Source organism: Pelobates fuscus, chromosome 4, assembly GCF_036172605.1.
Source record: "Pelobates fuscus isolate aPelFus1 chromosome 4, aPelFus1.pri, whole genome shotgun sequence".
NCBI lineage: Eukaryota > Metazoa > Chordata > Amphibia > Anura > Pelobatidae > Pelobates > Pelobates fuscus.
The window spans coordinates 351275785-351293591 of record NC_086320.1 but is presented as its reverse complement, the minus strand read 5'-3'; the positions used below and the strand labels follow the sequence as shown (position 1 = coordinate 351293591).

General features: G+C 42.5%; 1 protein-coding gene across 1 annotated transcript in view; it reads right to left on the bottom strand.

The window, feature by feature from the left end:
- APBB1IP (amyloid beta precursor protein binding family B member 1 interacting protein) overlaps positions 1 to 5426 on the bottom strand; it is a 91509-nt gene extending 86083 nt beyond the window's left edge. The window contains exon 1 of the mRNA XM_063452577.1: positions 5389 to 5426. The gene's annotated coding sequence lies outside the window, so the exon portion shown is untranslated. The remainder of the gene's footprint in view (positions 1 to 5388) is intronic.
- Positions 5427 to 17807: the final 12381 nt, after the last annotated feature.

The window sequence follows — 17807 nt, the reverse complement described above, 5'->3', positions numbered from 1 at the left end:
CATCAACTGGGAGGGATACTTTGGGCCTTTGAGCACAGACCAAGTTGTCATCAGAAACTGGGCTCCCCACAGCATTTCCAGCTCCTCAGGAGATCCAACCTTGGCCTGTGTCTGCAACTGCCTCCGTGTCACCTGGCGGTTCTTTAGACCTTGCCGCTTGCCTTATCACCATCCTGGGGCCCCCACCCCATTCAGTGTTGAGGACTCCTGTTGGTGGCCTGGAGCCAGTTGTCCGTGCTAGTGGTTATTCCCCCTCGCACCTCTCCCCACGACAGTCCTCTTGACAAACCGTGGTCCAGATGGATAGGACTGGGGCGAGATAACCTCCTCCGCTTCCTCACCACTGCTGTTGCGCTGGGTCTGGGTCTCAGTTTGCTTTGTCTTGTAGTGGGAGCGGTAGGAGCGATGCTGTAGCACCAGTCCTCTCCGTGCTTCGGTGGATCCGGGCAGGTAAGGCAGGAGTATGGCAGCTGCATGCCACAAGGGACCAGAAATCCCGGCACAGCTTGTCAAATCTGGCCTCAAAACACTTCAGTGAACACAACTAGAGGGGACCGGGATAACCCCCACCGGTCCAAGGGGGGGCAGCAGGGCTACAGTAGTTTCACAGCGGAATGCGCAGTCCCAAGTGGGAGATCGGCCGCCTCTCCCAGTCGACAGACCAGCAACCCAAGTAGGCCGCATGGCAAGATGGCAGGATAATTATGCATAAATGATCATTTCAGGACCTTTGGTGTCCTCTTTAGTCAGGATGTCTGTTGTGCCTAATTTGAGTTAAAGCTGGCTCAGGCAGGAGCTCCTGGAAAGCATGTCTTGCCTGCTTGAGAGTCAGGCCCCGCCCCCTACCCAAAATGTTTTTGACTAAATAAATCCCTGTTCGGCACAAAATAGGTACAGTTTACATCCACCTTTGAGGTTATTATTAGTCATAAACTTTTTCTATTCTTCTGCCACCAATGTTTGAAGTAGGAGTGACATCTTAAAGGGACACTATAGTCACCAAAACAACTTTAATTTAATTAAGCAAGTTTCACTGCTCAATTCTCTGCCATTCAGGAGTTAAATCACTTTTGTTTTTTGTTTTTGCATCCCTAGCTACACCTCCCCTGGCTGTGATTGACACGGCCTGCATGGAAACAAAATGGTTTCATTATCAATCAGATGTAACTTGCTTTAAAAGTTGTTATCTCCTGCTCTGTAAATTAAAATTTGATTAAATGCAGGAGGCTCCTGCAGGGTCTAGCAAGTTATTAACAGACTAGGAGATTCTAAATTAAAAAGACTGCAATAAAGGAAGTATAAACATTACAGGAAGTATTGAGGAACGCTGTGCATGTCACATACAGGGAGGTGTGACTCGGGCTCTGTAAACAAAGTGATTTAACTCCTAAATGGCAGAGAATTGAGCAGTGAGACTGCAAGAGTATGATCTCTACACCAAAAGTGCTTCATTAAGCTAAAGTTGTTTTGGTGGCTATAGTGTCCCTTTAAGTTTTTGTTCATATGGCAGAGACATTGAGTAAGAAAGCAATTTTATTATCTCATAACTATTCTTCACTACAGATATTTGCTACTTTGTAGTAGGTAAGAAGTTATGCATAAATTAGGTGTTCCAGAGAATTATGTATGCTTCTGTTTATTTATTTTTCTGTATGTGCATGTCTATGTTTGGGTGTGCATCATAGGCATGCGCACAGGGTGTGCCAGGTGTGCCTGGGCACACCCTAATCCCCACGGCACATGCTGTGTGCCTCCATTGGCCGGTGAGGGAGATCAAAGATCTCCCTCACCAGCCGATAGGCAGGGAAGGAGGCAGGAGAGGATCAGGGGAGCTCTTGCCAGCAGCTCCGCAGGGTTCCTCTCGCAAGGTCGGAGCGTTGCCATGGCAACGCTCTGATCTCGCGACAGTGAAATCTAGCCCTGCAGGCTAGAGTTCACCGACACTAGGACCACCAGGGATCAGAGATGGCAGCAAGGATCCCCCCTCCTAGGCAAAAGGTAAGGAGGGAGGGGGGCTATTTCCTAATCTGCCCTCCTACCCCCACACACAATCCCTCCAAACAAATTCACACAGCACGCACACACACAGCACCCTTACACACACACACACACACACACACATACACAGCACACTAAAAGCACCCTCACACAGCACACTTAAACACACAGCACCCTTACACACACACACACACACACACACACACCAGTGTATGTATGTATGTATGTGTGTGTGTGTGTGTGTGTATGTTTATATATATATAGATAGATAGATAGATAGATAGATAGATACATATACATGCGGCATGTGTGTTTGTGCTTTAGGATGCACAACCTTATGCAATAGGCTGCGCACGCCTATGGTGTGCATCAGTGTACTTATGCATGTAATAATGTCTGTGCATACCTTTATGTGTTCAGTAAAGTCAAGGTCAGACTGGTGGATGAACATGATCCTGCGAGTATAGGATCATGCATTATTAATCAGAAGGCGTATCTTGATCTTTTAACTTTATAACCTTATTAATGCAAACAGCCTTTGAGACCAGGATTTGCTTTGATTTGAATAAAACAGCTTGAAGGCAGAAGCAACTGTTTAAAGAATTGCTGCTTTGTGATTTATTCTTCTACATATAAGACTAGATATCATTACATACACTTTCACAACTGGAGAGAATTTAAAGCAGGAAACGTGTATTAGTAAAACCACAAACTAGCTTGTGTGTGCCATTTCACTGATACAAAACTCAATCCCAGTGCATTCAGCGCACAAACATTCCACAATGAGAAAACTCGAAAACAGATCTACATGTTATAACTTGCTAATGAAGGTGCAAAAACAGGTTAAAGTGACACCAACAGGTTTAATCATTGAAGTAAGAATTGTCATAAATGCAAAGTAAATTTAGAGTGAATAAAATTTTTAGACCAAAATAACTGGACTCATAGAATAGCTGGCTTGAGAAATTAAAAAATTTCAGCTGGCCTTAAATTTGAAATTTACATCAAATTCACTTTGCATACTACACAATTCTAACGTTTGTGAACAACCCTAATAACCTCAATAGTCATTTTAGACATAATAGGGCACTTTAACCCCTTAAGGACCAAACTTCTGCAATAAAAGGGAATCATGACGTGTCTCACACGTCATGTGTCCTTAAGGGGTTAAGTGTCTTAGCATGGACTGACAGCTCCCCAACAGGAGGGTTGAGTTCCACCTTAAAGGCCACAACTGTATTACTTCAATATGCCAACATTTATGTTTAGTAAGAACTCACATTAAGCCTCTTGCTTTGCATACTTTTTTGTACTAATATTTTTTGTAAATATCTTACACACATCCCATATGCCTGTACGCCTAAAGAAACCACAACCACAGCATTTTTATCATCTTTTAGAAATCAGCACACATGTGCTTCCTGCATTCCCCTCAGAGAAGCACTTTCCTGTTTTCCATGTCACAAACGGACCATCCTCTACATCTATTTTATTATTTCATCATCTGTTTCTTATTAGCAAAATGTATATACTATATAATTGCTCGTGCCTGATTATAATTTCATCAGCAGTTATAGACGCTTTGTCTTTGTACACTATGGCGTTTCTGAACATTTCTGCATCAGATTCACAGTTTTTTCCGCTGACAGGAAGCATCAAAGGTTTATAGAGAATGTATAGAATGCTCGCTAGAGTTCTAAGTCTAAATATGCAAAGACAGTCCATATGGCTTGTGTTTTGAGCATGTGTCACATGAGCAATTCAATATTAGATTTGTTATTTTACTTTGGGTACTTGAGAAAGTGTTCTATTTGAAAAAAGTTAAATATATCAGATAATAACGTTTAAAAACATTTTCTTTCACCAATTTGCTAACTTTGTTAGACTCACCGAATTTACAGAATGTGTATAAAACAGGCTATTAAAACCATAGTGTCCTATTGTCTTATTGCATTGAGCAAATCACTGTATTTAAACTACTTATTGAAATATTGACCATAATTTTGAGCGAGCAGGTAACACAAGAACATGTAAAACTGAATCAAATTATTGCATATTATATTAGATAACAAGGTTTGACAAATGTTGCTCATTATAACAGCAAAAATTATGTTGCAATTCATATATTACCACTGCATCAATTAATTCTCATTATCTGAGTATCTAGTCAAGCAACACTTAACAAAATGGTAACATATAAAAAGAATTAAAGAATATTACCTTTTTTGGGTTGTGCTTGGAAAGGTTCTTTGAAGTTGATATAAATTTAAACCTTCCAAAATGTTTACTTCACCTTTTTTCGAAAGACTATGAAACACTGAGTGTTAACATGTGTAACTTCTCCATTAAGTGATTCTCCTCCTTCACAGGAAGTGGTATGTGGTATGTTTTTTAAATTCTCATATGAACAGAAACAGGTTACATTGTGCTACATTTGACTTGAGTACATTTTCAATCTTCAAGCCAAAGCACAGACTGCTGCAACTCTGCAGGAACCGATATGGTGTTCCACTTCGTTCTACAACCCCGTTTTCTAAACAGTGAACTCTTCACATATTTTTTTTTTTACTTGTTATTAATATCGTACATTTTTTTCCATCCATCTACATTAGAACATTAACAGTTTTGCAACCATTCAGCAAATTATCCTATCCAAGAGCTAATCATTTTCCTTTAAGTTCTGGACCATATGTTTGGAGACATTTTTCAGATTGCAGTTCAACACCAGTTGGTGGGTGAAGACTAAACACCTTTGGTTTAACATGGCCGAAAAAAACTATGTTTAAAATCCAAGACTCACTTCTGTCATTCTTAAACAATGACCTCACCTCATTGAACTTCAAATCCATTTGGCATCTTTTAGATTGTAATTACTTCCACTCTAGTAATATTTTTGTTAATGTGCATCTGTAACACAGGTTTTGTGAAATTATTGTACCTCGGTAACATTACTTCTGTATTAGGTACACTTCTGTATGCTGCGGTTGTACTATTTAGTACCTTTAAAAAAAAACTGATTAGAATGCAAATCCACGTCAGTAATAGCTAACAGGATGGCGGAGAAGTCTTTTGATTGAATTTTAACTTATCTGGAAACGATTGAACCTTAATTTGTGCCTGTTTCTGCACTAGCTTTGAAAGCAGTCATGCTTTAAACTATCCCCAGAGACATCAGAGGATTGTGAAACACAGCTTTCAATATGTATGTCCCAATAACAAGCATTGATACATACCCTGCTTGTTGCTATTTAAAGGAACACTAATGCATTATTAATACCAACCTGTATTCCTATTGCTTTAGTGTCCCTGTCTCTGGGTATATTCAGGTCCCCACTTGTTTGCCAAAAAAAATAAACAAAATTAGTATTAAAACTAAAAAGTTTTACTCACCTTTTTCTGGTGCCGTGGCTCACTCTTGGAATGTGGAATGTCAGGGAGGAGACAGTGTCAGTGTGTCAGTGTGACAGCTACTAGAGGTGGGCTTAGCCCAGTAATGTAAGTTTTGCAGTTTCTAAAAAAAATGCAATTTTTTCCTATTGCTTGGTTAGGAGGACAGGACACTGCACCCAGACCACATCATTGAGATGAAGCAACCTGGGAGGCTTTAGTGATCCTTTAGTGCTAAGAGGTATTGATATTCCATCAGTCTTATTCAGATAAACATGTTTTATTTTAAATTGACCAAGGAATTGTACATTTTAGGCCATAATAGACAAGCTTGAATAGTACATAAGCTTTAGCATTATTCCAACTTGGCTATTTTGTGCTTAAATTTGAAATAAACAGCAACCTCTGTTTTTTTAAATGACCTTCTAGTGGAACGTGACGCAGTTGTTGAAGGGAGTTATATGCTAAGCTATCAGTTTGTAGCAGCAAGTTCAATCATTTGGTATATGTAATTCTGGGCAAATGAGAGGTTCAGATTTGAGAAATTCAGACAATCAATCGACTATAATCGAAATTAGGAAACAAAAGGCATAGCATTATTTAAACCAGAGCTTAATTATGGACGAATGGCTTGAATCACATCTGGAATTACTCAGAAATCAATTCAAGATCATTCAACTCAAATAAGTCTCAAACTTTTAACTGAAATAAACAAATAAGTAATCATGTTCTCTTTGTAAAATAAAAATAGATAAGCAAATAAACAAACAAATAAATATATAAATAAGAAAGGATAATGAAGAACAGGATCTGGATCTGGCTTCACCCTTACCCCACCTTCAGGGTGATGGAAGAGGAGACAGAGCTCCTACCTTACTCGTGGCCCTAGTGAAGGTGCAAGAAAGTAGGTTTGGAGAACAGAGGGCCATCAAGCTTGACAGGGCTGCTGGTGGACCCTGGATGTTTTTTTTTTCTACAGCCTCTTTATACCAGGAAAGAAAGAGATGTAAGTATTCCTATAATTAACATTATTATTAAATGCTGTTAATGTATGCCTACTGGATGTGTGTGGTGGGCATCTTACAAATAATTGTACAAGGAACATTAGGTATTATAGGGTATAGCCCTTGTCTGGTTTAGCTACCCTTCCCCTCTTGCTCAAATATAATTTAAATGTTTCTTGCCCTTTGCCCCCGTAGAAGGAGAGGAGACAAGTGTTTCAAATAATTAAAGCAAATTAATTTTATTTATTATTATTTGTTTATTATCATATATTGTCCCTTGCTAAGAGTCTAGTCTTGCGTCATTGTATGTCTTCCATCTGCACGGTTTAGCTCCAAGTTCTTAAACTTTACATAATAACTTGTGAAAATTTCATGATGTCCTCAATTGGTGAGTTATTCCATATCTTAGACATTTGCCAATCTCCTGACATCCTTATGTGTAGTGAGGACAGATCTAAGAGAACACTAATAAACATACAATGGGAAGTGACAGAGTACTCATTAAAGGGCTACTCCAACAATTGGAAGAAAGAAGATTTCGTCTAAGGCAAAGGAAAGGTTTTTTTACTGTAAGAACAATAAGGATGTGGAATTCTCTGCCTGAAGAAGTGGTTTTATCAGAGTCCATACAGATGTTCAAACAGCTACTAGATGCATACTTGCAAAGACAGAATATTCAAGGATATAATCCTTCAATGTAGGGTAATAACTGCTTGATCCAAGGATAAATCTGACTGCCATTCTGGGGTCAAGAAGGAATTTTTTTCCTAGCTTGTTGCAAAATTGTGCTTCAAACTGTTTTTTTTGCCTTCTTTTGGATCAACAGCAAAAAACAAATGTGAGGAAGGCTGAACTTGATGGACGCAAGTCTCTTTTCAGCTATGTACCTATGTAACTATGTAACTAATTTTGTGGGTGAGGGGAACCTTACTGTGCACAAGGCCCTATTGGGCACTATTGAGAATGTCCCACCTTGACTTGCAGTATAACCTGCAAAAAAAAAGTTTACTTACCTGGAATCCACCACCAGGCTACGCCCCTGGCACTGACTTCCACACCCTCTCTGACATCACTGGGACCATGCATGGTTTAATCACATGCTTCTTATACAGAAGCCTGTGATTGGTCCATTTCAGTGGCTCAGAGCGCATGCACATGCTCTAGACTGGCGAGGGGATGAAGGAACGAGGAGGATTATTTTTTTAAATACTCTCTGCAGCAGAGGGAGGCAGGAAGTAGCTCACAGTGGGAGGGAGGGGGGAGCAATCTTCCTGTTGGAGGCATTTATTTTTACATCTGTCAGCAGTGTGCACTGATGACAGACATTTTGTAATTGACGTTAGGTAGCCTGAACAGAGTTCTGCGCTGCCAATGTCACATATGCTGGGGGTGCAACAAGCCCCTAGCACACAATTAACAATAACTCTGGATGTGCCGTGCTTTAAGCAGAAACACTGCCCTACCTCCATGACCACTCCAAATCACTAATGTGGTCATGGTGTTTGGAGTAACTCTTCAAGTGTTAGCACTTAAAAATTGAGGGAGATGAAGTGTTGCGTTTTGCTATATGCACAGTGTGATTCCCCTTTTCCCTTTAAATGCAAAATTGGTTTGAACAAGTACAGAAGCTGTTACAAATCCTGGGTGAATTAGAACATTTTTGTGTAACTTAAAGGCCTCGTTATCTATTATTCACAAGCTTAACCACACCTTCATGTCATTTCAGATTCCATTTTTGTTGATAATAATAGGGAAATAAAATATTGTTGGAGTTCTTTAGAGTTACGGGTTTCAGTGACGTGTTTTACCTTTATTGAATGCAAGTAAATTACTGATAAAAAGTTATGTTTTTTTACTTTTAGATTTATTTTATCAGATAAATTACTCATGTCACTGATTTGTCTAGGAGAAAACCTTGCCCTACTTGCCGAGAGAGAGAGTCTTGTTGAAATCATTATGATTCCTGATACATTCTTTTCCAGTCTCAGTATAAAGCCTGACAATCCTTTGTCTATATCTGTTCATGACCATTCCTTGCCTACCTTCCCTGTAATATCTGGTATGACCAATATTATGCTATAATTCACACTGTGAAGACTTTGTTCATTTTGCCTATACCATCTGTACACCTTTTGTGGTGGAATCTCGGTAAAAATAAATTTAGTAGGCCGAGATTACCACGTGGCATGTGTACGTGCATATGCTGACGTATCGATCAGTTGGTTGCACGAGGCAAGATACGATTAGTAGTGTACGGAGCATGTGCAAGAATACAGGATATAGTATTCCCCCTCCTCCATTGTGCTGGACAAGCCATGCGGTCAAACAGGAAGTTAATTCTTATTTGTGTTGATTGGTTAAGAGAATGTGCGGGTGGAGCTTAATATGGGAGGAGTTATGTGCCTATATAAGGAGCCTGCACTATTGTCCGGGGCTCAGAACTTGCTGTATTTTGGTGACATTAGTCCCTCTGAGTCCCGATCGGTGATCCAATAAAGAATCTCTTCCTTCCTGAAGAAACCTGTGTCCATCTCTCTGTGCTTGGCTTCCGTCAGTTTCTCCGGTATCATTTGGTGCATTGGCCGGGAAGCTCATCGTTCAACGGTAGCTGAGAGGCAGAGGCGTGAGACGGTCTATCTTTGCCCACGTTCTCTACGGCTGCACCCCTGAACTTCTGCGTGGACCTCCCTTCGTCTCGGCGCCACTGGTCTGTTGTCCAGGAGATCATCGGCCTCTACGTGAGAAGTGCTGGGGTGTCCCCGTCGATGAGGGGTTTTGAATCTGTGTATCTGCCCCCTCTGTCGGAGGGAAGGAGCGAAGGCGCACCGCTCGATCGAACGCTCTTTAGTCAGACCGTTTGATTTGGTTAGTCAGGCGGGGTCCTGGTGTAAATAGCCCTAGCCGGACACCGGTGTCTTGTCTAGACTAGCGTTCTAGGGTGTATATTACGTTCGCTAGGTCGGAGGGACCGGGAGACTAAGCGGCGCCTGTGTAAATTCGGTTCGCTAGTTCTCATCCTATCTGGGCTAAGTGGGAAGGCGTGTAAATTTGGAACCCACTAGACTTTTGATAGTGCGACTAAGAGGCGCCTGTGTAAATTCGGTTCTCTAGCTCGCTATATATGTGGTGATTGGGCAGTGTGGCTAACCAAAACGGGTGTATATAGTTTTAGGTAGTCCATCAAGGTACTGGCCAATAGTTTAGTTGGGAATTGTAAATGTGTTAACGATTGTTTAGTAAAGTGTATATCTTGTTAGATAGCGCGAGCTCAGCCGTCTAGCGAGAGTGTTAATAGTGTGTTGCTGTATTATAGTGCACGGTACCATAACCCTGTATATTTACTGACACTGTATATAAGTACTAATCATTGTTGTCAATTGCATGTTTTAACACCATAACCACTAATAATTGTATTGTGACCTTAACTTGTGCTTTGACCTATGCTAACCGTACTGTAACCGCTATTTGTAAAAGACGATGTTACTGGGGTGTGTTATAGACGGGTAATTCGTATATAGAGAATTATAGCGTGGGTGACTGTATAGTTACGCCAAAGGGCATAATATTGATTATATAGTGACTGGTGTAGCAGCTGTGTGTGTACGGGAATTCCCTGAGTGTTTATTGTTATTGTGTACGTTTCACTTGGTAACCGTACCACGTGGTGCTGTTGCCAGAGGAAACGGGTGTGACTGTTGAATAAGTACGTGTGTATAGTATTCGTTGTCGACGACGTTCCATTGTTAAGTATGGGTGCGTCGCAGTCAACGATTCCGGATCCCTTAGGATGTATGGTGAAGAATTTTAAAAAGGGATTCAAAATTTGTGATTTCGGGGTTAAAATGTCTCCTGTACGTTTGGTCACTTTGTGTACTAGGGAGTGGCCTACTTTGGTTGCGGCGTGGCCGCCACGTGGTAGTTTGGATCCAACTCTGGTACAGCGCTTACACGTGGCTGTATCAGGTAGGCCTGAACTTTACAGCCAGTTTCCTTATATTGACTGTTGGAGACAGGCCGTAAATGACTCGCCAAAATGGCTCCGGACATGCCACGAGGAGCAGTGTCGCCTCATGGTAGCTAGGACTTGTTCGTCCACTAGGACTGGTGTTAGGCCCATTTTGGACACGCCCCCTGAGTCCGAGATCCCTTTGCCGCCCCCTTACTTTCCGTTGAGAAGAAGTGACGCAAACGCAGGAAGTCCTGCAGCCCTCCCCTCATTACCCCCATCCACTTCCGCTTCCTCCTCCAGTACAGGATCCACCCCCCCTCGTACTAAATCTCCCCTTCCGGAATCAGAACCAACCCCCATTAAAAACGAATATCCTGATTTGGCGCCACTTCAGACTTCCGGTCAAGCTTCATCTAGCTCGGCTCGAAGTGTTTTATTTACCACCTTTTCCCAAAACCAAGCTCCCACATCCCCATACCCTATTTCTCCCCGACTGGAACCCATGACTGACGCCCCTCCACGTAGCCCCATACAGACCCGACAGTTGACCGGTGCCCAACAATTAAGACACTATCAGATGCCTCTTCGTCTGAATCCCGGGTCAGCCTATATCGATGCCGCAGGTCAGATGGCACACGCTGACCCTGTCTTCGTATATGTCCCATTTACTACAACCGATCTTTTAAATTGGAAGACCCACAATTCCTCGTATACCGAGAAACCACAAGCTATGACTGATCTGTTCACCTCAATAGTACAGACACATAACCCGACATGGGCTGATTGCCAGCAGTTATTAATGACTTTATTTAACAATGAGGAAAGGACAAGAATTAATCAAGCAGCCATTAAAGCATTAGAAGATAAAGCCCGTACTTTAAACCAAGCTAATCCATCAGCATGGGCCGCAACACATTATCCCAACACCGATCCCGATTGGAACGTAAATGGTGCTGATATGGTTCAACTCAGAGCCTATAGAGACGCTATAATTGCTGGCATGAAAGCCGGAGGAAAGAAAGCTATTAACATGTCGAAGACAGTTGAGGTGATTCAGAAAAGCGATGAAGCGCCCAGTGTCTTTTATGACCGATTATTGGAGGCATACCGCTTGTATACCCCCTTTAATCCGGAAGACGCAGATAATTCCCGAATGGTGAACTCCGCCTTTGTCAGCCAAGCATACGGAGATATTAAGCGCAAGCTACAAAAGTTAGAAGGGTTTGCAGGTATGTCAATCACCCAACTAATGGAGGTAGCTAATAAGGTTTATATGAATAGGGAAACAGAAAGCAAAAAAGAGGAAGAGCGCAAGATGCGTAAAAAGGCTGATATGCTAGCGGTAGCGATCGCAGGCGTAGATAAACGGGGCCCAGATAGAGGCAATAATAGATGGAGTAGGGAGCCTTTGAGTAGGGATCAGTGCGCGTATTGCAAGGAAGAAGGGCATTGGAGGAACGAATGTCCGCAAAGAGAGCAGTACGAGAGAGACCAACCCAGGGCAGGCTACGGAAACTTTAGAGGCAGAGCGAGAGGTAGAGGAGGCCCCGGAGGGAGTAATGGTTATAGAGGGAGTAATGGAAACAGAGGAAGTGTTAGGGAAGACAGGTATATTCCAGCAGCGCAAAGGTCCCGCGATAGAGAAGGTAGGGACTTCGTAGGATTGGCTGACACGGTCATGGAGGACTATTGATACCGACCGGGCTCCATCCCCCTTAATCGAGCGGAGCCTATGGTCGATGTATCAATAGGGGGAAAAAGGAGTGCGTTCATGATCGACACTGGTGCTGAACATTCAGTGGTGACTAATCTAGTTGCTCCTCCATCTGGAAGGACTATTACTGTGATAGGAGCAACTGGAAGAAGTGCTGAAAGACCGGTTCTTAAAAGTCGACTCTGTACATTGGGAGGCCACGTAATAAAACATCAATTCCTTTATATGCCTGAATGTCCAGTCCAATTGCTGGGACGTGATATGCTATCAAAATTACAAGCGCAGATTACGTTCCTACCAAATGGAACAACATCTTTAAAGTTTAATGGACCTTCAGGTATCATGACATTATCCGTACCAAAGGAAGAAGAGTGGCGACTTTATACAGCGTTGACTAGCCAAAACCCTAGGAGTGATGAGACATTATTTAACATACCAGGAGTTTGGGCAGAGAACAACCCACCAGGACTGGCCCGCAATATTCCACCTATAAAAATTTAACTGAAACTTGGGGTTTATCCAGTGAGCCTAAGACAATACCACATTCCGCAGAAGGCTAAGAAGAACATTCAATCCTATCTGGATAAGTTCATACGGTATGGTATCCTAAAATTCTGTACTTCCCCCTGGAACACCCCATTGCTGCCTGTTCAAAAGCCCGGTACAGATGAGTATCGACCTGTGCAGGACTTGAGAGCAGTCAATGATGCGGTTGTTAGTATACATCCAGTCGTACCCAATCCATATAACCTGCTTGCTTTAATTCCGGGCGGGGCTACTTACTTCACAGTCTTAGATCTCAAAGATGCCTTCTTTTGCCTCCGAATTGCCGCAGAAAGTCAATGTATTTTCGCTTTCCAATGGGAGAACGCTGTAACGGGCTCAAAACGCCAAATGACTTGGACAAGACTGCCCCAAGGGTTTAAAAATTCACCTACCCTATTTGGTTCAGCCCTAAGTCAAGATCTACTGGATTTCGAGTCCATCCCAGGAGAGTGTGTCTTGTTACAATACGTAGATGACTTGTTGATAGCAGCAGTTACAAAAGAAATCTGTCAGCAAGCAACGCACGATCTACTGCACATTCTCTGGAAGGCAGGATACAAGGTGTCCAGAAAGAAGGCTCAGTTGTGTTTGCCAACTGTCAAGTATCTGGGATTCCATATCTCTGAAGGTCAAAGAATTATGGGGCCAGAGAGAAAAGAGGCTGTCTGCCAAATACCAATACCCAAGAATAGAAGACAAGTGCGAGAATTCTTGGGGGCAGCAGGCTTCTGTAGGATATGGATTCCCAGCTATGCGATACTAGCAAAACCTCTGTACGCAGCTATCAAAGGTACAGAGCACGACCCCTTCCTATGGACCCAAGAACAGCAAACGGAATTTGAAGATGTGAAGAAGGCTTTGATGAGTGCCCCAGCATTAGGTCTACCTGATCACACACGACCATTCTACTTATATGTACACGAGCAAAGAAGAATGGCTGTGGGAGTATTGACACAGTACTTGGGATCATGGCAAAGACCTGTTGCCTACATGTCTAAGCAATTGGATGCAGTGGCCAGCGGACTTCCACCTTGTCTAAGAGCCGTAGCTGCAGCCGCCCTGCTAGTAGCTGAAGCCGATAAACTCACTCTGGGTCAAGAACTTTATGTACGAGTCCCACATGCAGTACAGACGTTGTTGGATTACAAAGGAAATCATTGGTTTAGTAACAGCCGTATGACCAAGTATCAAGCAATGTTGTGTGAAAACCCAAGAGTGCATTTAGAGACTGTAAACACCTTAAATCCAGCTACCCTTTTGCCACAACCTACTGAAAGTCAACATGATTGTTTGGAAGTAATGGATGAAGTATTCTCAAGTAGACCAGATCTTCGTGATTTTCCCATCCAGAACCCCGATGTTCAATATTACACCGACGGCAGTAGTTATGTGAAAGAAGGGATCCGCTATGCAGGATATGCAGTAACAACAATAGACAAGGTGATAGAAGCTCGGCCATTGGCGAAAGGAACATCAGCACAAAAGGCAGAATTAATAGCACTAACACGAGCGTTACAATTGGCTGAAGGTTTAAGAGTGAATATCTATACGGACTCTAAGTATGCGTTTTTAACCACTCATGCCCACGGAGCTTTGTATAAAGAAAGAGGACTACTGAATTCAGAAGGCAAAGAAATCAAATACGCAGCTGAAATCCTACAACTATTGGAAGCAGTGTGGGAGCCGAAAGAAGTCGGTATCATACATTGTCGAGCGCATCTGAGAGGAGATGGTGATGTAACCAAGGGAAATCGGATGGCAGATAGTGCAGCTAAGCGTGCTGCTGAATCAGGAAGACAGGAGTATGTGGGGCATATAGCTGCTCTTATACCAACTCCACTGTCCCAATGGACTCCAGTTTATACAGCTCAAGAAGAGGAGTGGTTAAAGACTGAACCGGGAAAGTATCTGGAGAACAAGTGGTATCAGCTAGAAGATGGAAGAATAGTCATACCAGCATCACTAGCGGTAGAAATTGTCCAAAATTATCACAACGGGACACATTCTGGGAGAGACAGTACTGAAGAATCTCTCAGAAAACATTTCTACATACCAAGATTGTCCAACTTGACTCAGGCCATTGTACGAAGATGTGTAACGTGTGCTAAAAATAATGCAAGACAAGGACCAGTAAAGCCACCAGGAGTCCAGTTTATGGGGGGACTCCCCATGTCCGATCTACAAATAGACTTTACAGTGATGCCTAAATCGGGTGGACATCGTTACCTGCTGGTAATTGTGTGCACCTATTCAGGCTGGGTAGAAGCATGTCCTACTCGTACAGAGAAAGCAGGAGAAGTTGTGAGATTCCTGCTACGAGAAATAATACCCCGATATGGACTACCCTGTTCTATAGGATCGGACAATGGTCCAGCTTTTGTTCATCAGTGCCTACAACAACTGACTCATATGCTTGGTATAAAGTGGAGGCTTCATACTGCATATAGACCCCAGAGTTCTGGTAAGGTAGAGAGAATGAATAGAACTATAAAGAACCAGTTGGCTAAAATGTGTCAGGAAACCCAACTTAAGTGGAACGTTCTCTTACCTATAGCTCTATTGCGAATCCGCAGTACCCCTACCAGAAGGATGGGTCTCTCTCCTTTTGAAATTATGTATGGGCGACCACCTCCCGTACTTGGTAACTTAAGGGGGGACTTGAGTCAGTTGGGAGAAGGAATTACCCGGCAGCAGGTTGTAGAGTTGGGTAAGACTATGGAGGAGGTACAGAAATGGGTACAAGATAGATTACCTGTGAATATTTATCCCCCTGTTCATAGTTATCATCCAGGAGATCAAGTGTGGATTAAAGAGTGGAATAATGTACCGTTAGGGCCCAAGTGGAGAGGTCCTTATGTTGTTCTTTTGTCTACCCCTACAGCGATAAAAGTAGCCGAAGTGACTCCGTGGATACATCACTCCAGGGTTAAGCCAGCAGCAGTCGATTCTTGGCAAGTTACAGCAGATCCAGAGAATCCCTGCAAGATCCGGTTAAAACGCACTACTCAGTCGGAGTAACGAGGAATCGTGTGGATTACAAATTTTATTGTTACAGGTGTGAGTGAGAAGGCCATAATAAAGCCTGTCCGCTTACCAACACATAGTGTATAAGCCAGGAAAGTCTCGAAGGGACACCTGTGAAGACGAGCAGAACTCCATTCCCTGCAGCCCTCACATCCTGGAAGCTGAGGCTCCATCGCACGGACGAAGACTGAGGATGACGGCGAAAGATGTGCTTTTGATAGTGTTTATTTATATGTGTTTTTATATTCAGGAAGGTAGAGGTACCGACACTCCTAGCTGTGAGGTATGCATTAAGACTACGAGAACAGGTAACCATATTTCCCAAACCCTAATTTGGCATTCACAATACGAGTGTAAAGGAGATGTATCGAGATGTAGATACTTAAATATAGACTATAGTGTGTGCCATTTAGGAGTAGGAGAACCTAAGTGCTTCAGTCCAGAGTATCAACCTCGTACAATTTGGTTGACTCTCAGGAATGGAGATCCTCAGGGGACCCTAATTAATAAGACGGTGTTAGAATCCGTACATTCTTCGGGTGTTCTGCTATTTGATGCGTGTAAAGCGATATCGAGTGGTAGAAAGCCGTGGAATGTATGTGGGGATCTTAGATGGGAGAGGACGTATGGGTCCAATGATAAATATATTTGTCCCAGTAGTAAAAATAAATATGTAAGTCCTAGATGCCCAAATAAAGACTATAACTTTTGTCCATATTGGTCTTGTGTGGGGTGGGCGACTTGGGGACAGACAGTAGATAAAGACATGATAGTGACTAAGTTGCCGACTAGCCCATATTGTAAGTCTATGGAATGTAATCCCATCCACATACTTATAAATAACCCCGACAAGTTCTTAGACAAATATGGCAATTTATTTGGGTTTCAGATATACGGGACGGGTTTAGATCCTGGGACATTATTGTTTATAGGGATAGAGACTGATACGGTATCCTCCCAAGCTCATCAAGTATACCATTCCTTTTATGAAGAGATGAGTATAGATAATAAGATCCCCCATAATGCTAAAAACCTGTTCATCGATTTAGCTGAAAGTATTGCCGGTAGTCTTAATGTTACCAACTGCTATGTGTGTGGAGGTACTAACATGGGAGACCAATGGCCTTGGGAAGCAAAGGAGGTAATGTCCGGTTCTGAGGCAGTTGACCAACTAATATCTACACAAGCCGATTATCATATGAATGTTAGAGGTAAATCTGAGTGGAGATTAAAGACCTCCATCATAGGTTATGTTTGCATAGCAAGGAAAGGAATAATGTATAACACTTCTGTAGGAGAATTAACTTGTCTAGGGCAAAAAGCTTATGATGATGATACAAAGAATACAACTTGGTGGTCGGCTTCAAATGTCTCAGAACCATCAAACCCGTTTGCTAGATACGCCAATTTAAAGGATGTGTGGTTTGATCTATCCATCACATCAACCTGGAGAGCCCCAGCAAATTTGTACTGGATCTGTGGTAAGAAAGCCTATTCGGAGTTGCCACAGGACTGGGAAGGGGCATGTGTGTTGGGTATGCTCAAACCATCCTTCTTCTTGTTACCGATTGAAACAGGTGAGACTTTAGGTGTTAAAGTGTATGATGTGAATCATAGGAAGAAAAGGGGACCCATAGAGATAGGCACCTGGGAAGATAATGAATGGCCTCCCCAGCGTATCATAGATTATTATGGGCCAGCCACGTGGGCTGAGGATGGTACTTTTGGTTACAGAACCCCTATTTATATGCTCAACCGTATTATAAGATTACAGGCGGTGGTTGAGATTATCACAAATGAGACATCACAAGCGCTCAATCTTCTAGCGAAACATAATACCAGGATGAGGACAGCAGTCTACCAAAATAGATTAGCCTTGGATTACCTTTTGGCAGTAGAGGGAGGTGTATGTGGGAAGTTTAACTTGAGCAATTGCTGTCTTCAAATAGATGACGAAGGGCAAGCAATAGCTGAGCTTACTAGCCATATGGTTAAACTAGCGCATGTGCCTACTCAGGTATGGAAAGGGTATAATCCAAGTAGTTGGTTTGGTAGCTGGTATGAGTGGTTTGGAGGGCTTAAGGCAGTGGTAGGTGGAGTCCTACTAATTTTAATGTTGTGTCTACTCCTGCCGTGTCTTATACCCTTAGTAGTTAGGTCTGTGCAAAGCCTGATAGGAAGTATA